This window comes from Bombina bombina, chromosome 5 (assembly GCF_027579735.1).
Source record: "Bombina bombina isolate aBomBom1 chromosome 5, aBomBom1.pri, whole genome shotgun sequence".
Lineage (NCBI taxonomy): Eukaryota > Metazoa > Chordata > Amphibia > Anura > Bombinatoridae > Bombina > Bombina bombina.
This window is the reverse complement of record NC_069503.1, coordinates 357,597,179-357,619,743: the sequence shown is the minus strand read 5'-3', so window position 1 is coordinate 357,619,743 and position 22,565 is coordinate 357,597,179. Positions and strand designations below refer to the sequence as shown.

At 38.2% G+C, this 22,565-nt stretch overlaps 1 protein-coding gene across 5 annotated transcripts in view; it reads left to right on the top strand.

Moving 5' to 3' along the window:
* OSBPL3 (oxysterol binding protein like 3) overlaps window positions 1–22,565 on the top strand; it is a 580,670-nt gene that overhangs the window by 349,350 nt on the left and 208,755 nt on the right. The gene's annotated exons all lie outside the window — the stretch shown is intronic.

Genomic DNA, 22,565 nt, shown 5'->3' with positions numbered 1-22,565 from the left:
GGGAACTTCCAGAAATAGATCTGATGGCGTCTCATCTAAACAAGAGACTTCCCAGGTATCTGTCCAGATCCCGGGATCCTCAGGCGGAGGCAGTGGATGCATTATCACTTCCTTGGAAGTATCATCCTGCCTATATCTTTCCACCTCTAGTTCTTCTTCCAAGAGTAATCTCCAAGATTCTGAAGGAATGCTCGTTTGTTCTGCTGGTAGCTCCGGCATGGCCTCACAGGTTTTGGTATGCGGATCTTGTCCGGATGGCCTCTTGCCAACCGTGGACTCTTCCGTTAAGACCAGACCTTCTGTCTCAAGGTCCTTTTTTCCATCAGGATCTGAAATCCTTAAATTTAAAGGTATGGAGATTGAACGCTTGATTCTTGGTCAAAGAGGTTTCTCTGACTCTGTGATTAATACTATGTTACAGGCTCGTAAATCTGTATCTAGAGAGATATATTATAGAGTCTGGAAGACTTATATTTCTTGGTGTCTTTCTCATCATTTTTCTTGGCCTTCTTTTAGAATACCGAGAATATTACAGTTTCTTCAGGATGGTTTAGATAAGGGTTTGTCCGCAAGTTCCTTGAAAGGACAAATCTCTGCTCTTTCTGTTCTTTTTCACAGAAAGATTGCTATTCTTCCTGATATTCATTGTTTTGTACAAGCTTTGGTTCGTATAAAACCTGTCATTAAGTCAATTTCTCCTCCTTGGAGTTTGAATTTGGTTCTGGGGGCTCTTCAAGCTCCTCCATTTGAACCTATGCATTCATTGGACATTAAATTACTTTCTTGGAAAGTTTTGTTCCTTTTGGCCATCTCTTCTGCCAGAAGAGTTTCTGAATTATCTGCTCTTTCTTGTGAGTCTCCTTTTCTGATTTTTCATCAGGATAAGGCGGTGTTGCGAACTTCTTTTCAATTTTTACCTAAAGTTGTGAATTCCAACAACATTAGTAGAGAAATTGTGGTTCCTTCATTATGTCCTAATCCTAAGAATTCTAAGGAGAAATCGTTGCATTCTTTGGATGTTGTTAGAGCTTTGAAATATTATGTTGAAGCTACTAAATCTTTCCGAAAGACTTCTAGTCTATTTGTCATCTTTTCCGGTTCTAGAAAAGGCCAGAAAGCTTCTGCCATTTCTTTGGCATCTTGGTTGAAATCTTTAATTCATCTTGCCTATGTTGAGTCGGGTAAAACTCCGCCTCAAAGGATTACAGCTCATTCTACTAGGTCAGTTTCTACTTCCTGGGCGTTTAGGAATGAAGCTTCAGTTGATCAGATTTGCAAAGCAGCAACTTGGTCCTCTTTGCATACTTTTACTAAATTCTACCATTTTGATGTATTTTCTTCTTCTGAAGCAGTTTTTGGTAGAAAAGTACTTCAGGCAGCGGTTTCAGTTTGAATCTTCTGCTTATGTTTTTCATTAAATTTTATTTTGGGTGTGGATTATTTTCAGCAGGAATTGGCTGTCTTTATTTTATCCCTCCCTCTCTAGTGACTCTTGTGTGGAAAGATCCACATCTTGGGTAATCATTATCCCATACGTCACTAGCTCATGGACTCTTGCTAATTACATGAAAGAAAACATAATTTATGTAAGAACTTACCTGATAAATTCATTTCTTTCATATTAGCAAGAGTCCATGAGGCCCGCCCTTTTTTGTGGTGGTTATGATTTTTTTGTATAAAGCACAATTATTCCAATTCCTTATTTTATATGCTTTCGCACTTTTTTATCACCCCACTTCTTGGCTATTCGTTAAACTGAATTGTGGGTGTGGTGAGGGGTGTATTTATAGGCATTTTGAGGTTTGGGAAACTTTGCCCCTCCTGGTAGGAATGTATATCCCATACGTCACTAGCTCATGGACTCTTGCTAATATGAAAGAAATGAATTTATCAGGTAAGTTCTTACATAAATTATGTTTTTATTGTAATTGTTTATTGGAAAGAGAGCCAAACAAATGTCTCCCTCCATTCTTTCTCCTCTATTAATCATCTTTTATTGTATTGATCAAATAAGCAATATTGTTTATAGTTTGCACATTAAGAACATATTTAAAAATCAAATGTAAAGGCAAATCTGCATTAAATCTGTGTGAAATACAGGCATCTGCTCTTAAATAATCATGTGAAACAGTGTAAGTAATAATAAGCATATGTTCTCATGAATACAACACTTCCACAGAAATGTAGATTGTTGTAGGAAATAATACAGGTTTGGATCGTTTTACATCTATGGCAGCCACGCTGTCTAGAATTGCTTTTATTAAAGACACAGGCTTGTCTAGGCTACACAAATCTATACCTAATCACAGCACAAAGGTTCTCCATAGGCTTGCTAGAGACACCATTGTAAGCAATGGGGCAAAAAGAACCAAGACAGCAGCCCACACAGAAAAAGTTATAAAGCAAACAAACAAACAAAAAAACCTAAATAAATGATAATTTTCAATCTTTCTTGTAGTTCTCACACAAATAAACACATTTGTATTTTTGCTAATATACAAGGTTTATCACTTTCTATTGGTGTATAATATTTATCTATATATGTGAATTACAAGTCACAGTTATTACTTTGCATTTCTTTTTGAATAAGAATGAAAATATGGCCCATGAATCACCCAGACAAACCCACTGACCATCCAGAATTAACCCCGTCAACTATCCACCAGTGACCATGTCCCTCCCAACATCGCCCCACCCATAAACCCACATCAACCCTAATCAACCTCTAATACCTGATGTTGGGAGTTATGAACTATGTTTGGTTATAACAAAGTAATACATATAGTTCTCAATACACATGGACACTCATGAGCCTACTTAAATATGATCTCATGGAAAGGTGCTCAAGAAAGGATAATTAAAATGAAGTAGATTTGATAATAGACTTTCATTTGCTATTACTGTGATCATTAAACATGCACACAACACTGTATAAACAATATAGCTTTTGGATGACCTAACTAAATACATGCATACATGCATACATATATACATACATACATAAAGCATAGTAAAAGTACATAGATTTATTTCTTATTACTTGTTTGCCTGCAAACAATAGTATAGTTTGATAAGTTGGCTAGTTTCCCACAGCAAGTTATTATTGACAGTCCCTGAGCATTATGGGAAGTATAACTTAACTTCAGAGACACTGTAGGCAAACTGTATCTCTATTTCAGAGCTCTGCTGGTTCACCTTGATTTCACTTTGGTTATAAGAACAATTCCGTTGACAGCTCTGAACATTGAAGCCAAACAGTATCACTCTGTTAGTTGTGCATGTGTAGATAATGTTTTGTTTGCTAGAGTAGCTGAAGCAGTTCCTTTAGGAATTGCTATATTATCATACCAGGTCATGCCCATTTTGTATACAAGGTATGCCAGATCATAAAGTTCATTTAATTTTTCTAATTTTATTTGTAGACTTTCTTACAATGTGATATTCCGTTTTCCTTTTAATTAAAGGTTTTTGACAGATGTAAAACCAAAGTTCCCTTTATATGAATTAAAAAATAAATTGGGACAGAAAGAGAATAAGTGGTAGCTCCATCTATGTTTATTTTTCTATTTAAATGAGGTTGCTAATTAAATGGACATAAAAGAACACATCCTTTGAAAAAAAAAAATTGTGTTAAAAAAAATTAGTAATTTACAGTGCCACATGTAATACACTTGTGCATTAGCATGGCTGCCTGGCAAGTTAGGACATAGTGACTATGCACCAAGTAGTGTCTAAGAAGCTCAAAGAGAGGCAAAGGTTTGTAGGTGCTTGGCACACCGGAATAAGCTATAGAGTATTTAGTTTCCCATGTCACTAAAGAATGTATTTCCTAAATTGTTTAATTTAACATATTAAAACTTATGGAGTATATTTCCATTATTTATTTGCCTGCCTTTCCTGTAATTTTACCTCTGACAATTAGGCTTTTTTCATAACTCGGTGAGAGTCCACAAGCCTTGACGTGTGGGATTGAAATCCTGCTATTAGGAGGTAAAGATACCCCAAACACCAAGAGCCTTTGAACCTTTCCACCTCTCATTTTCTTTGCCTCTCAGTAGTAGGTGAAGATTTGAGGTAAAAATAAAATATGAACTTTTAGAACTTTACAGTGCCTGGAGACTCGCATGGTTTTTTTGCCTTTTTTGCTGTTTGGATACATATTGTTACCACGCTCGAATCTCGGCACTCAGGTGAATAATCGGTGTATGGGGCTACGATCGAGTAGTAGGGAATCCCATTGGTGCAGGAGACGATTCACGTCACGGACCGGAAGCACCTGACAACACTCAGTCACAGCGTGCAAACTAAACAGCACCACGGAGGCTGTGAAGTGGTATGCCCATACGGATGACAATTGGAGCACCGGACAACGACCTCTACGAGTGAGGAGTCAGAGGTGCAGCAGCGACGGCAGGTATTTCCTAAGGCTCCCGGAGACAGGCTCAAGTAGCGAGCGTGGTGAGTTATACACCATCCCGGTGTCAAGCTGCCTTTATATATATGTAGCTGCCATACCGCAGACTTTTGCTTCATCCATTACTTTATACTCATTGCATCACTTGCACGTTTTATACAACTTATACAGCTTGGACAGGATTTATTTCCCTCCCCATACACCATACACCTTGAGCTGCACTAGGAAGAATTTTCTGCTTGAAGATTTGAGGTGCCCCAGATTCTACGTTAAAAGGGGTTCTTAATCGGCAAACGTTGGATACAGGGATGTAAGGAATACTGGATATGGACACTATTTTACTATGGAATTTTAGTCACAGGCCTTTCACGGGTGTCACAGGGACCTGCCCCTAGCCGTCTCCTGCTAGGTTGTCACTGTACTCCTCTCCAATATCCTCTGCTGTTGCTTACACAGCACTGTATGGGCTCTCTAGTGGAAACAACTTTTTATTTCAGCTGGTAAGTTCAGTGGAGTAGGTGCCGTTCAGTTAAGTACAGTGCACTCACATAGCCCGCAGGTTATTTGTAGATACACTTTCATGTATAGCATAGCCATGGGGCAATTATGTTTCACACAGTCATATTAAGTGCTACCCTGTTCTTTTGACTTTTTCACAGAGGTAGTTTACTGGTGAGTATCCTATGCATGAAGAGCTTGAGGGGTTCTTTTTATATTCTTAAATTCCCCATATCATTTGTTAATTTGCCACACATAGCTGAGGGGTAATTTTGCTCTGTATAGTGTTGTATTTACTCTCCTATAGAACGTTAAAGAAGTAAAAGTGTAGTGCTTTTTATTCTCTAGCTTTGTTTCTGTGTTTATCTTTCTGTCCTTATACTGCCATGGAGCCAAATCATTCTGTCCCCACAGTATCCCTTCCAGATCCCTTAGAGGGGAGATTCACAGACCATCATTTTTCGCAGGCTACGTGTCTATTTTACAAAACTGTTCCAGTTTGTCCTCCGTTTTAACTATGTAGCGTGTGTGTGAGCCATGTAATGCATTCTGCTCAGTCTGCTAATACTTTTTCTGCTAAGAATTTTTTACCTACTCCCGTGTGTATTTCACAGGGAGCTTCTATGGATTTCTCTCCAGAGTTTAAAATTATATTCGCTCTGCTGTAACTGAGGTTTTAGTGGCTATGCTTCCGCCAAGTAAGCGTAAGCGCATCTCTTCTATGTGATAAGAAGATATTGCAGTCCCTCAAGCTTCTAATCAGCATAGAGAGAGTCCTGATATTTTGTAGGAATCCACATCTGAAAATTCTGACTATTCTCTGATCTAGAATCAGATAACTCCTTTATGTTCAAGGTTGATCATTTACGTTTCTTACTTTGTGAAGTCCTTCAATCCTTGAGCCTTGTGGATAAAAAAAAACCTGCTGAGCAAAAAACTATTTAATCAACTAGATTTAATTTTTAAACCCTCTCCAAAACCCCCTGAGGTCTTTCCCGTTCCTGAATTAAGTTTAAAAGGGTGTATCCTTTACCTGTTAAGAATATTGATCTTTAAGAGTCTATTCCAAAAGTTGATGGAGAAATTTCTACTCTAGCCAAGCGTACTACCTTTCCATTAGAGGATAGTACTTCCTTCAGGGATCCTATGGATTGCAATTGGAGGCTTTTCACAGAAAAATATTTCTTCAGACAGGTTATCTCTTTAAGACAGCTATTGGAATTGTGTGTATGGCAGGAGCTACAGCCTTATAGTAAGATTCATTGTCTGATCTTATTTCTGATCAGAAGAATAGTTACAAAGCCACATTAAATAACTTTGCACTGCTTACTCCTTTATCTTCGATACAGTTGTAGATATTGTTCAGATTAATGTGGAAAACATGACCTTTTCTGTCTTCATGGCTTAAGTCTTGGTCTGCAGATATGGTTTCCAAAACCAGATTGACTCTTCCTTTCCAAGGAAAGATTGTTTTTGGATCATGTGTGGACTCAATCATTTCCACTGTTACTGGAGGTTAGGGTGCCCTCCTCCCTAAGGATTAGAGATATAAGAGTAGGAACAGATCAAGTAAACATTTTTGTTCCTTTTGCTCTTCCAAGGCTCAGATTTCTTCTTCCCAGAAGCCTGAGTCCTCCAAGTCATCATGGAAGCCAGGTTCCTCGTGGTCCAAACATTCTAAATCTGCATGAAGTTGTGGCCCCTGAACCAGATTCAGTACTGGTAGCATTCATGTTGAGCCGCTTTTGGAAGGTTTGGTGTCCAACGGTTCAGGATAGGTTTTTGATCCAGATCTCCTTGAGGATGGTTTCTTCTATATCATGTCCCGCATTATCCTTCAAAGGTGGCTGCCTTTTTCCAGTGAGTTCAGGATTTAGAACTGATGAGGATTATTCAACTTGTTCCTGTCTCAGAACAGGGGGTCTGGGTTTTTACTCCAATTTCTTTTTTGTCCCCAAAAAGGAGGGAACTTACAGACCTATCCTAGATTTAAAGATTTTAAACTATTTCTTGAGAGTTCTGATTTTCATAAATGAGACCATTTGTACTATTTTACCTCTAGTGCAACAGGGTCAGTTCAAGTCCACCATAGATCTGAAAGTTGCATAACTTCATATTCCCATTCATAAGGATCATCATTGGTTCCTCAGGTTTGTCTTTCAGAACAAGCACTTTCAGTTTTTTGCCCTTCCGTTCGGGTTGGCTAATGTTCCCCAAATATTCAAGAAGGTTTTGGGAGATCTCAGGGTGTTTCAGTAGCTCCTTACCTGGCCGACATTCTTGTTCAGGCTTCATCCATGCCTTTGGCAATTTCTCACACTTAAACACTTTTGGAATTTCTATGTAGTCACTGTTGGAAGATTAATGTGCCAAAGAGTTATTTGTCTCCCAGTACCAAGGTCTGTTTCCTGGGAGTATCTATCGATTTGCCTATCTCTCATGGAGACACGCAAACTCAAATTGCAGAGGGCATGTGTCAGTCTTCAGTCCACTGTCCACCCAACAGTAGCGCAATGTATGGAGGTTGTTGGTCTGGTGGTACCTGCTCATGGTTCTTTTAGCTCATTTTCACTTATGCCTTCTTCAGCTCTGTATGCTAAATCAATGGACGGGGAATTATTCTTGTCTAGATCAGGAAATTGTTCTGGACTCCAAAGTAAATCTCTATCTTGGTGGATAGACCACCATTCTTTTTGCCCTTGGCGCTTCCTTTTTTTGCCCATCTTGGGTAATTGTGACTACAGATGCAAGTCTTTTGGCTGGGGCACTGTTTCAGGAGCTCTGAGGGTACAAGGAGTATGGTCTCCTCAGGAGGTGAGGTTATCAATAAACATCTTGGAACTCTAGGTGATTTTTTGGGCTCTCTAATCGTGGCCTCTCCTAAAGAAAAAGAGTTTTATTCACTTTCAGCCAGACAAAGTCAAAGCTGTGGCGTACATAAATTCACAGGGAGAGACCCAAAGTCCTTTAGCAATGAATGAAGTATCTCAGATCTTGACCTGGGCAGAACCAAATCAAAGTACCTTGTCAGAGATCCACATTCTAGGGGTCAACAATTGGGAAGCGGACTACTTCAACTTCCGGAAATAGAACTGATGGCTTACCACCTCAGTTTCATACCTAACAGATACTGTGCCAGGTCCAGGGATCTAAGAGCAGAGCTGATAGATGCTCTGGGGATGCCGTGGCCCTTTCGTCTGGCCTATATATTTCCTCCATGTGTCCCTCTGCAAAGAATTGCTCAGATCAGAGAAGAGAGAGTCTCAGTTATTCTTATTGCTCTGGCCTGGCCCCCCAGGACCCGGTATGCAGATGTAATTCAGAGGTCTAGCTCTCCACCTCGGAACTGCCTTTATTAGATCTCACACATCAAGGCTTGTGGACTCTCACCACCTTATGAAAGAAAACTTGCTTACCTGATAAATTCCTTTCTTTCATGGTGGGTGAGAGTTACGATGCCGACCCAGGTGGTTGTTTTTTTCTTAATTATGGCAGCATTCTTTATTTCCACATCTTCATACTCTGCTTTGCTTTTCCTTCCTTTCTGTTAACCTTTCCTCTGCTCGTGTTTACGATAAACTGAGAGGGTTTAAAAGCTCTTGGTATCTTTTGTTCCTCAGTGACCAATCTAATGAAAAGAAGGCCTTGGTGCAAGATTGCCTCACAGATTAAACTGTTTGTGGTTAAAATTACATCATCCTTTTTAATCATAGAAATATTATTTCTAACTTTCTGCAATCTTGTTAAAGAAGCCATACAGCATTTAGACTTACCAAATCTTTAAAATATATCTTGAGACTTTTTTTTTTTTTTAAACAGAATACATTTGGGGATTTACAAAACTTTATATAAGTACCAGTTACTTTCTCCTGTAAGAGCTTGTAATGTTGTTAACGTTGGTGACAGTTTGCTGAAAAGCTTATATACCAACCCTCTGATCCCCCTCTAATTTTATCAATCTCTCAAAAGAGTTCACTTTGTTTTCATATCTATCACATAGTGAACTCTTTTGGGAGACTGATAAAACTGTAATCAGAGGGAATATAAGCTTTTTAGCAAACTAACAACATTACAAGCTCTTAGAGGAGAAGGTAACTGGTATTTATACCACAGGACAATGAGGACATCAGGATCAACCTATAATTCCCTTGTCATCTGACCCATCTGAGAAGTCTCTCACCGGCCAGTTACTCCACTGACTGCACACACTGTCTCATCACAGACGATTGCTCTCGCTTGACCCTCCTGCAGAGTGAGTGAGATGAGTCACACAGCCACAAGACTGCATGTGTCTACAGCTGCAGATGCTGAACGCCAAACGTGCCTGCCCCGCACCTTTATTTGGGGATTTGAAATAGCTGATTTTGCCTGTGGTATCCCCACCTATATTGAAAATAATAATACTGAAAGGGATATGAAATCCGTCAAAATTATTTTGTGATTCAGACAGCTCATACAATTTAAAAAAAGTTTCCAATTTACTTCTGTCACCAAATGTTCTTCGTTCTCATGGTATTCTTTGTTGAAGAGATACATAGTTAAGTGTCTGAAGCACTACATGGCAGGAAATAGTGCCGCTGTCTAGTGCTCTTATAAATGGTTAACATTCTTGCAAAACTGCTGCCATCTAGTGCTTTTCAACAAAAGATACCAAATGAACAAAAAAATTGTCCCTTTAAATATTGGCTATAGAAAAGCTATGTAAACATAGCCAGCAGAATAAATTACATTCCTTGACTTGATAATAATGTATAATGATAAATCCTGTTGTGCTTTAAAGTCCATTCATATACTGTCTAAATTACATGTAAAAGGATTAGATGCCCTTTTTCCAGTTTTGTTCACTTACTGGTAATCTCTGTACGACAAAATGAATCCCCAAGGTTAGTACTGTTTTGATTCCCTCTGCACAGTCAAAGGGATTCTCATGCAGATAGGATTGTAGGAAATGGTAAACTTGTTAGTCTATATGGGAACTCCTTACATCAAGCTCTTATTAAACTCAGCACAAAACCCTACTGTCATAGCCTTAGATCTCTCCAGAATATTAATTTGAAGATCAGCAGTATATTTCATTCTCTAAACAGTGTGTTTTTTTTTGGTGGTGTTTATATTAATCTGACAGCAGGTTTTATCAAGTTAGGCAAATAGCTTTAAATAATTCAAACATATCCATAAAGGTGAGGGGGAAGAACGCAGTGTGATATGACAACTTGGTGACAGCAGAGTGACACATATTAAAAACTGACTATAAACATATACATATTAATAAGATCATAAAATCCACTATTTTGTCATAATACTTCTATAAAAATGCTTTAAAAAAAAGATTAATCTGAGCGTATGATGTAGATGTATTTTTTTAAAGTTTCATTAGCTGTTTTAAATATTAACAAAATAAGTGTAAAGTTTTAGTGTCTATAAAACAATGGGAGATGGCATGTTGTAACTTAGGTTAACTTTTCTTCTGTGGCCAATTAGGGACAGTACTAAATAGGTCACTAGAGTGTGCAGCCAATGGCTGTGAGGAATATGTGCTCTGCACTTCCATTTCGAACAGGAACTGAAAAGCTCAAATGAATGAAATTACAGGAAAAGGGAACAAAATATATATATATATATATATATATATATATATATATATATATATATATATATATATATATATATATATATATATATATGATTTATCATGTTATATTAACATCTCAAAGTGTTTAATGTTCCTTTAAGTAATATACATTGGTTATTAATTTTGCTTTGTTTTACTGAAAATACCTATTGATATAAATGTGCTCTTGTTCAACACTCTGTAGATAGTCCAAAAAGTAAATTATATAACCTAAATATGCTTCTAAATACTTTAAATTGCCTGAAGCAGCCACATATAGTATTCCCTTGATTGTGGCCATTTAGAACTAACTATAGTATATGAAGCTGGGTCAGATCATTTCTAGCAAACTTAGGTTCAGAATCTGAGCTACAGCCTTTCTAGGGAGTATATGACCATGGCAATTTTATAGAGCAAACACAGTTTTTTGTTAAATTTTTATGAATTACATTTTGTTTAACCCCTTAATGATCACAGCACTTTTCCATTTTCTGTCCGTTTGGGACCAGGGCTATTTTTACATTTCTGCTGTGTTTGTGTTTAGCTGTAATTTCCTCTTACTCATTTACTGTACCCACACATATTATATACCGTTTTTCTCGCCATTAAATGGACTTTCTAAAGATACCATTATTTTCATCATATCTTATAATTTACTGTAAATTTTTTTTTTTTTTAAATATGAGGAAAAAATGGAAAAAAAACACTTTTTTCTAACTTTGACCCCCAAAATCTGTTACACATCTACAACCACCAAAAAACACCCATGCTAAATAGTTTCTAAATTTTGTCCTGAGTTTAGAAATACCCAATTTTTACATGTTCTTTTCTTTTTTTTTGCAAGTTATAGGGCCATAAATACAAGTAGTACAAACATTTTGTGCAATTATGGCACAAATGGTTGTAAATGCTTCTTTGGGATCCCCTTTGTTCAGAAATAGCAGACATATATGGCTTTGGCATTGCTTTTTGGTAATTAGAAGGCCGCTAAATGCCGCTGCGCACCACATGTGTTTTATGCTCAGCAGTGCAGGGGTTAATTAGGGAGCTTGTAGGGTTAATTTTAGCTTTAGTGTAGTGTAGTAGACAACCCCAAGTATTAATCTAGGCCCTTTTTGGTATATTTCATGCCACCATTTCACCGCCAAATGCGATCAAATTAAAAAAAATAGTCAACTTTTTCACAAACTTTAGGTTTCTCACTGAAATTATTTACAAACAGCTTGTGCAATTATGGCACAAATGGTTGTAAATGCTTCTCTGGGATCCCCTTTGTTCAGAAATAGCAGACATATATGGCTTTGGTGTTGCTTTTTAGTAATTAGAAGGCCGCTAAAGGCCACTACTAGGCACAACACGTGAATTATGCCCAGCAGTGAAGGGGTTAATTAGGGAGCTTGCCGGGTTAATTTTAGCTTTAGTGTAGAAATCAGCTTCCCACCTCACACATCAGACCCCCTGATCCCTCCCAAAAAGCTCTCTTCCCTCCCCCACCCCACAATTGTCCCCGCCATCTTAAGTACTGGCAGAAAGTCTGCCAGTACTTAAAAAAAAAAGATATCTTTTTTTTTTTAAATTCTTTTTTTTAGCATATTTACATATGCTGTTGTTTAGGATCCCCCTCTTAGCCCCCAACCTCCCTGATCCCCCCCAAAACAGCTCTCTAACCCTCCCCCTCTGCCTTATTGGGGGCCATCTTGGGTACTGCCAGCTGTCTGATCCCGCCCCCCTCTCTCACTTAGACCTCATCGATGGCCGCCCACCCGCCTCATGGCCCTCTCTGCACCGGAGGGGTAAAATTTGTTATTGCAGGATGCCTCGATATCGAGGCATCCTGCACTAACCGGAAAGCAGCTGGAAGTGATCAGGATCGCTTCCAGCTGCTTTCCAAACTGAGGAGGTGCAGGGTACGTCCTTGGTCGTTAAGGGACTTATTTTTAGAGGACGTACCCTGCACGTCCTCGGTCGTTAAGGGGTTAAAGACCCCTCTAAACCAATAGCAAATGGTAATGCTGTTTTAGTGGACCACCCCGACTTTTATAATTCAAATAGATCTTTTGTTGGAAAGCAGCGATGCATTACAGGAGCTAGCTGCTTATTGAGAGCTGTCATTGGCTCACTTGATCAGCTTGCTCCTAGTAGCAAATTGCTGCTCCTTCAACAAAGGATATCAAGAGAATAAAGCACATTTTACAACTAAAGTAAATTTAATAGCTGTTTAAAATGATAAGCTCTATCTGAATAATGATAAATAAAAGTAAGAATAATATTGGGTGTCATATTCCTTTAATGGAAAGGAAGATTTAGATGAAAAGTAAATTGCTAGCCCAGGCTGAGAAATGGCTCTTTTTGTCTGGCATGATGACTGCTGCAGTCCTGATTATAAGAAATACAGTTATATTTCAATCCAAAACATATTGCATAACAAGGGAGAATCCCAAACAAATGCATCTCTCCTAATAACTATTTTTTTTTAAATGTTGTGGTTATCTCCTAACAAATGGAATGAAATATGTATTATGTGTATAAAAGAACAAGTTACAACAGGAAAGTGAATTCTTAGACATCGTGCTTACATTGCAAAACACTTCCTGAAGGTCATATCAGGCTGCAAAAATATGAATACATTCAACAGCTTGCTCATTTCTTAACAGTTCATACACACTTAAAGGGACACTCAAGTCAAAATTAAACTTTCATGATTCAGATAGAGCAGGCAATTTTAAACAACTTTTCAATTTACTTCAATTTAACAAAATGTGCAGTCTTTTTATATTTACATTTTTTTAGTCATCAGCTCCTACTGAGCATGTGCAAGAATTCACAGAATATCATACCCCCCAACTGTCCCGATTTTCGCGGGACAGTCCCGATTTTAGGGGTCTGTCCCTCTTTCCCGAGTTGCTAGCCATCTGTCCCGATTTTCCCCAGGCATTTAAAAAAAAAAAAAAAAAAAAAAAATTTTTTTTTTTTTTTTTTTTTTTTTTTTTTACAATTCTATTGGGCCCATACTCAGAAGCAGCTGGCTTTGCTCTCACAGGGTTAGATACCTGTTATATTCCCTGTGGAAAAGGAATGGTGTGTGGGTTAAGCAGGAGTAAGAAGGCTGTATACACTCTGACCACGGGTAATGGTGACCTCTCTAACCTACCTCTGGTAATGATGATATCTAACCCCTGGTGATAATACTAGCATGCTTTCAGTTTTATACAATGAGCAGTGCTAATACCAGGGTAACAAACAGTTTAACGAACAGTGGCAGCCGCAGACTGCCAGCTAATGTGCTTGCCAACCCCAGGACCCCATACAATGAATTACAGATACCCATATATGATGTAGTGTGTGTGTCTATCTGTATCCATAACTGTGTGTGTGTATCTGTATGTATAAGTTTATGCTATGTAGTGTGTGTGTGTCTGCATGTATAAATGTAAGCTATGTAGTGTGTGTATGTGTATCTGCATGTATAAGTGTGTATCTGCATGTGTAATGTATGCTATGTAGTGTGTGTGTATCTACATGTGTAAGTGTATGCTATGTAGTGTGTGTGTATCTGCATGTATAAGTGTATGCTATGTAGTGTGTGTGTGTATCTGCATGTATAAGTGTATGCTATGTAGTGTGCGTGTATCTGCATGTGTAAGTGTATGCTATGTAGCGTGCTACTGTGCATTTTTGCTGACTTTAAAGGCCAGAATCTAGAATATTAATGGGGAATGCAGAGAGTAGTTTTAAAGAATTTATTAATAAATGTGCAATTAAGATAAAAATATTTAGCAATGTCTTTGCAAAGGCTTATTAAATACAGCGCTCACATAGCCATACCAGTGGTTTGAGCTTGTGTTTGATTTGCTGCCTAAGTGTATTAAAATATATGACTTTATTTAGAATTTTATTTTTATTACTTTGGTCTTATGATTTTTAAGCCCCGCCCACCACATTTCAATTTTTTTGCGGGGGGGTGTCCCTCTTTTGAATTTTGAAATGTTGGGAGGTATGGAATATACGTATATGCATTTGTGACTGGCTGATGGCTGTCACATGATACAGGAGGAGTGGAAATAGATTAACTTTGAAGTTAGTCATAAAAAAATCTACTACTTATATAAAGATCAGACTAAGTGCTTTTGCATTGTCTTGTTATCATGATACATTTATGTATTATGCAAATCTACTGTCCTTTAAAGGGACACTGAACTCAAATTTTGCTCTGTGCTAGATAATAAGTATTCCTTGAATGGATTTTACTGTTAGAGGCTGACATGCGGAATGTCTTACGGCATGTAAACCTTAAAACAGATAGAGTAGTTAAAGGGTAAAATCATTATTTAGAAAGAGCATTCAGTTTAAGAGACTTTCAAACTTCTATTATCAAATTTTGCACATTCTATTTATATTCACACTTTCTGAGGTACCAGCTACTACTGAGCATGTGCACAAGCTCACAGGGTATATGTATACTAGTCTGTGATTGGCTGATGGCTGTCACATGATACAGGGCTCTGGCAAATGGGGTAAAAATAAATTTGTCAGAAAAAAAATCTGCTTATTTGAGTAAGGTTTATTGGATTGTTTTTTTTATTATGTGCTTGTTAATAATGCAATTTTTAATGTATTTAGTGGCCCTGGCAGGAAATGTGTGCATGGGAATTCTCCAAGCAGTAGAGCAGAGACAGGTTATATTTTCCGGTAAAAGGTCTGCTGACCGTGTCTGTCGATTAACAAGTTTAGGAGAGTACTTCACATACTTTGTTAAACTGTTTACTATGGGAAACATGGATTTATGTTCCTGTTAACAGAATAGAAAGGTCAAAATTGAAATGTACATGGGTACTTTTCAATTTTCAATGAAAGTGGTGCATGTGCCCTCACAGCAGCATATGTGCATATGCAGCTGACAAACAGTAATAACATTTACTATTTATGGAAGTATATTGCAAAAATAATTTTATAAAAAATTGAAATGCACTCAATAACTTTTTAATTACTTTTTTTTTTTGACAAACAATATCTGCATGGATTTATTATTTATCTTTTTTTTATTATTATTATTATTATTATTATTTACAGTCCTTCTGTGCCAGATGCTCACATATATTTTATAGCTGAGCTGATATGTCCCTCTTCATACTTAAAATGTCTCTATAACAATTGTTTTTAATACAGTAGGGTATATGAGAAGAAATAAATCAGTTTCTGAAATCAATTTTCCATTTGCTAAGAACAAGCATGTGGTGTGTTTTATTGTGATTAGCTTGTTTGATGCAGACTTTGAATTTTACTGGAAGAGGTAGAGTATTAAAATCACAGCCTTATTTTAATTTTCATTTTATAAATATTTCCAACTCTTCTTCCATACTGTCCTTGACCATTGTGAAACATTTTATCCGCATCATTTTACCTCCTCAACCATATGTGCTATTCCCCCATGGGCAGTTTGAACGATCCCACTATTGTTTTTATGATATATTGTTTTTTATGATACATTGTTTTATAAATAAATACACAAGAAGAAATCCTGATCATCCATTGGTTTATAAATAACAATGTGCTTTTATCCAGAGCTGGTTAAGTTCTGGGAAATGTGCCTACCTGATAATAGGTTATAACAATATAACACTATGGAACTTTATTACATCTTTTCTCTTTGAGGACACCTGGTCTGGAATCTAGTGTGTGGACATTTAAAAGCCTTTCTGTAAGAACTACAGAATCTAAGTATTCCATATAAACACATCATTTTGGTGCAAAAATTATCTGCACAATGGTTTATTTTATATCAGTTTGGTCACTATTTTGTGTAACATAATCACTATATTGTAGTATCTAATTTTTATTTTGCTTAGATAATTCTGTATTGCTTGTAGTTTATCATTTCAAAAAGGGTATATGCTGTCAGGGGCATAACTGCTGTTATTAGAAGTCTTTGCAAAACAAAATTTCGTAAAACGATGGATACCTGTATAGACTAACAATATTAAACTATGTAAATAAAATTCAACCCATACAAAAGTAAACACATGACATACATATCCATTTAGGGGCTTCACTTTAGCATAATATTAAAGGGATAGGAAAGTCCAAATTAAATTTGCATGATTTAGATAGAGCATGTCCAAGTTTACATCCACTTCTATTTTCATTCTCTTTTATCTCCTGTTGAAAAAGAATATGCACATATCTTACACTAGTAGAAGCTAGTTGCTGATTGGTGCCTGCCTGCACACATTTGTCTCTTATGATTGGCTAACTAGATGTGTTCAGCTAGCTGCCAGTAGTGCAATGCTGTTCCTTCAGCAAATCATAACAAGATAATGAAGCATATTGGATAATAGAATTAAGTTGGAAAGTTGCATAAAATTGTATGTTCTATCCAAATCATGAAAGAAATGTTTGGTGTTTCCTGTCAATTAAAATAAATGTTTAAACATATATATATATTTTAAATGGTTCCTTCGAGAATTCTGCTCTTTTTCCAACTAGCTGATGAGTAAGCAGTAGAACATCTGTTAAAATGCAGAAATGCCGTTGTAATGGAGATAAAAAATAACTTCTCTAAATAAAGTGTAAAAAAAACTAAAATAATACATTAACAGTGCAGTTTTGAGAGGCAACTAAGATGAGCTTGCATTGGAATTGAAAGTCAATGTTTATTCTTTGCATTGTATAGACCCACCCTTAAAAAAATAACAAACAAAAAAAAACAACTCTTTTCATTTTATATCACATAATTATTATTATTATTATTATTATTATTATTATTATTATCAGGTATTTGTAGAGCTCCAACAGGTTCCGCAGCGCTATGAGCATGGGTGGTATATAAAAAAAAATGATTACAGGGATCAAAAGGGTGAAGGGTCCTGCCGAGAGTTGCACTGTTGTAGTCGGCTCTTATGAAGGTGGACTACAAACAGCTGGGCTCATAGGCTTACATGCTATGGGTTTTTAGGGGATAGCAGTGGAGATACATAGGAAGGTTAGTGCAGGTTGTATGTGTCCCTGAATAGTAGAGTCTTCAGGGAGCACTTGAAGCTTTTAAAACTAGGGGAGATTCTTGTGGAGCGAGGCAGAGAGTTCCATAAGATGGGAGCCAGTCTTGAGAAATCTTGTAGATGGGAATGTGAGGAGGTAATAAGAGAGGAGGAGAGTAGGAGTTTACGAGCGAAGGGGACGGGAGGGAGAGTATCTGGAGACAAGGTCTGAGATGTAGGGGGGAGCAATGCAATTGAGGGCTTTGTGTGTCAGAGTGAGAATTTTGTGTTAAATCCTGGAGGCAAGAGGAAGCCAGTGATGGGATTGGCAGAGAGGTGCAACAGATGAAGAGCGACGTGCAAGGAAGATGAGCCTGGCAGAGGCATTCATTATGGATTGTAAAGGAGCTAGGTGGCAGCTATGGAGACCAGTGAGGATAGAGGTTCAGTAGTCGAGGCGGGAAAGGATGAGAGAGTGGATTAAAATCTTTGTTGTGTCTTGTGTAAGGAAATGTCTAATTTTAGCAATGTTTTTAATAAAGAAATTAAGTTCATCATAGACACAAAAGATATGTGTTAACAAATGAACGTTCTATGCAAAGTATATTCAGTATGTATATATTAGATCTTCTATTTCTTAAACGTTTACAAATCTATTTTAAATCTATTTTAGCATATAAGGAAGGGTTTTATTAGCATGAGAAGAATGCCATACTTTCTCTAGGTCAAATACATCCATAAATAAAGTAGGCTGTTATTTTATTAAAGAAACTTTGTGCAGTCATTCAATCTATCAGCCTGTCAGGCAAGGTTAGTACCCAAAACTATACATCTCAAACGTGCTGCAATTGATCTGTTATTAAAACAGTGATTATACATGTTCATAAAAAGTTAGTTTGTCTTTTTGTTGTTGTGTGAGTGTGGACTATGTGCGCTGATTGTTGGACACAGTGTCTGGGGAAGTGCAACGCTAGTGCTTTTTAAATGTACACTGCTATGTTTGTGATGAATGTCCCCAAATAAAAATATTGTGCCTTCTGGGTAATGTGGCACAATCATTTTTATGTTCTTACATGCAGGGTATGGTGGTACATGTTAAGAATTTCCGTAAATGGATAGTTAGGAAACATTGAATTTTCCTGCTTCAGTTATGGAATTCACATTATTGTTTAGTTTAGTTTAGTTTAGATTCGTTTAGATTACCATTAGTTCTTAATTTGTGGCCTTGGCTGGTTGCAACTGCTAGCTTGTTAAGTGTTCTTCATATTCACAGTTAGGAAATAATGTGTAATTGCTTTGGGACTAGGTGGTTGCCAATAGTTCTGCCAGATAAGGGGGTGATTCCTATCACTTCTGAACCATTTAGCAGTGGGGGGGTTCTGCTCCAGATCCGTGTTTTTTAAGTTCTGAGTGATAACAATCTAATTGATAACAGTTCTGTATTGGGAAAAGTTGAGATGGGATCAGAGAAGATAGCAGTAAAATGGCTCATACAATGTAGGACACCAATGCCTTTGGCAATCGCAATCCTCCCGATCATGGATTATGCACTTTATTTTGTTGTTTTATTTTTACAAGGGATGTTGATGAAGTGCAAAACTGGATTTTTTGACGTTGACCAGTATTCCAATAATTATATTGTACATGTGCAATAAACTCTGAAACGATCACAGACACTATACTAGATGTATATATCAATATACGGTCTAGATTCATTAGACCTATATTCTGCACTATTGTGTAGTCCCTTGGTAGTGGGTGGGACATACATATGTACATGTATTTAAAAGACACCTGATATGGAGATCTGCAGGAAACACGAGAAAATGTAAATCACAACCACAATATCAAGAAATGGTATTTAGCATTTAGCGCTCTTAATATCTTTGTTTTTATTTCATTGTCCAAATTTGGTATTGTAAAGTACAGTATTTTCATCTTTAGGAATGGGGTTTCTTTGGGCAATCACGCCATCGTGATCAGGTGTTACGTGATTGATTGTCATTCAGTCTTGTTTAAATCCACGATTTTCTTACATTTATAGAAACCTTGTTCTGTGCAGTGTGAGTGAGGTTTGGGAACTGCTGTCTGTTCCATTTCTGAAAACTTGGTTCGTACAGTGAAGTCTAAAACTTTGGACATCTTTAAAAGCTGGTAAAATTGTGTTTTAGAAGATAAGCTGACTTAACAATGTCAGCTGTGTTTGACTCTGAAAGATTGCGCTCACTTTAACAACCCCCCCCCCCCAAAAAAAAAAAAGCTGTTCCTGTTTTTCCAACTTTGGGGGGGGAGCGTAAATATTGGAATCAACCTTGATGGCTGATACCAATATAGTAAATAAAACTAATGTAATCATTATAATGTGCAATCTAAATAATGTGATGAGCAGGGGTGTCTCTGTGCTAAATCCCCAAGTGACCCTCTTTGCTCGCCCCCAAGGTTGGAGCATGTAATTTAACCCCTTTATCCCAGTAACACGGGGATCAGGGATTCTGCTGTTACGGCAGTTAAATGCAGAGCTGAGATTTCACCCCTCGTAGCTGTCACATCAGAGTAGTAATTAACCCCCTTTGAAAGCCACAGTTTGTGTGTGTTGTTTAATATTTAAAGCTACTGAATAATAAACTGAATTATTTAAACCTCAAGCTTCATTCTGGCTAGTTTATTTTTCGTGACACTTCAGCAGTGACTAACCACAGAACCAGAACTACCACAGAGATCCATGTAATACTAAGCGAATGGCTTTTTGCATTTGAATGAGATCACAGCGTTGTTTTAATAGACTTGCTCAATATAAGCAGCAGTTTGTACACTATCAAACATTTATAATAGCCACCATCTTGGAAAGGCCACAGACATAATTATAAAGGGAATAGCCTTTGGTTTTCGAGCCTATGGTGCATCAGCTGCACGTCACACAACCGTAAACCTAGCTCTGATTACTGAAATATACATTTATTATATTTATTTGCCATTCCAATTAAGTTTCTATTTTATATTAAAAATATTATACTTGCTGACTGACAATTTTGGGATTTTGCTGAGGAATACACCTGATGTTACCTAATGTAGTGCACCTATGCAAACAATTGGGTCCATGTGCATAGAAGCTCACTGCAGAATTTGCTTGTTTTGTTGTGTGTAGGGGGTCTGGACTTAAAAATACCATTAAATAAATGTAAAAAACTCTTTTTTTTTGCCATCATTTAGAAAAAAAAATATATATATATATATATATATATATATATATATACACACATACAGTGTATCTAGATAGATAGATAGATAGATAGATAGATAGATAGAAAAAAATATATAGATATAGTTTGAAAAATATCACTATGGTTTACTAGTCAGGGGTTAAAAACTACTCACCCAGAGGGAAAAAGTTACTAGTCTTCTCAATGTTAAAGATAGGAAAAAGTCAAATGTCTAAGTCGTCCACTGCAATTTTCAAGTCATCCGGGACTAGTGCACCACTGGAAATTTTAAGCCCTGTGTGTGTGTGTGTATGTATTTATGTGTGTGTATATATATATATATATATATATATATATATATATATCCTATATAATAAAAGGCCAAGTGTGTTTGTCCGAAGCTGTCATGCACAGTAGAGACTGCGGGCGAGGACAAACACACTTGGCCTTCCAACTGACCTGGTGTGTCGAGTGGTGGAGTGGGCGTGGCCGGACGGGTGCCGAGTGGGCGTGGTCGGACGGGACGGGGCCGGGTGGGGCATGGGCGGGGCCGGGTGTGACAAGGGCGGGCCGAGCGTGGCCAGATGCCGGCCCGAGACAGAGAGCTCTAAAGATTGGGATAGAGAGACTGAGAGCAGAAGAGGGGGAATAGAGAGAGGTGGAGAGAAACAGCAAAAGAGAGAGGGGGGAGAGAGACAGCAAAAGAAAGAGGGGGAGAGAGACAGCAAAAGAGAAAGGGGGGAGAGAGACAACAAAAGAGAGAGGGGGGAGAGAGACAACAAAAGAGAGAGAGGGGGGAGAGAGACAACAAAAGAGAGAGGGGGGAGAGAGACAACAAAAGAGAGAGGGGGGAGAGAGACAGCAAAAGAGAGGGGGGAGAGAGACAGCAAAAGAGAGGGGGAAGAGTGTGCAAAAGAGAGGGGGAAGAGTGCGCAAAAGAGAGGGGGAAGAGTGCGCAAAAGAGAGGGGGAAGAGTGCGCAAAAGAGAGGGGGAAGAGTGCGCAAAAGAGAGGGGGAGAGTGCGCAAAAGAGAGAGGGGAGAGAGTGCAAAAGAGAGGGGGAAGAGTGCGCAAAATAGAGGGGGGAGAGTGTGCAAAAGAGAGAGGGGAGAGAGCAAAAGAGAGGGGGGAGAGAGACAACAAAAAAGAGATGGGGAGAGAGACAGCAAAAGAGAGAGGGGGAGAGAGACAGCAAAAGAGAGAGGGGGAGAGAGACAGCAAAAGAGATGGGGGAGAGAGCGCAAAAGAGATGGGGGAGAGAGCGAGCAAAAGAGAGATGGGGAGAGAGCGAGCAAAAAGAGAGATGGGGAGAGAGACAACAAAAGAGAGATGGGGAGAGAGACAGCAAAAGAGAGATGGGGAGAGAGACAGCAAAAGAGAGATGGGGAGAGAGACAACAAAAGAGAGATGGGGAGAGAGACAGCAAAAGAGAGATGGGGAGAGAGACAGCAAAAGAGAGATGGGGAGAGAGACAACAAAAGAGAGATGGGGAGAGAGACGGCAAAAGAGAGATGGGGAGAGATACAGCAAAAGAGAGGGGGGAGAGTGCGCAAAAGAGGGGGGGGAGAGTGCGCAAAAGAGAGGGGGGAGAGAGTGCAAAAGAGAGGGGGAAGAGTGCGCAAAATAGAGGGGGGAGAGTGTGCAAAAGAGAGAGGGGAGAGAGCAAAAGAGAGGGGGGAGAGAGACAACAAAAAAGAGATGGGGAGAGAGACAGCAAAAGAGAGAGGGGGAGAGAGACAGCAAAAGAGAGAGGGGGAGAGAGACAGCAAAAGAGAGAGGGGGAGAGAGACAGCAAAAGAGATGGGGGAGAGAGCGCAAAAGAGATGGGGGAGAGAGCGAGCAAAAGAGAGATGGGGAGAGAGCGAGCAA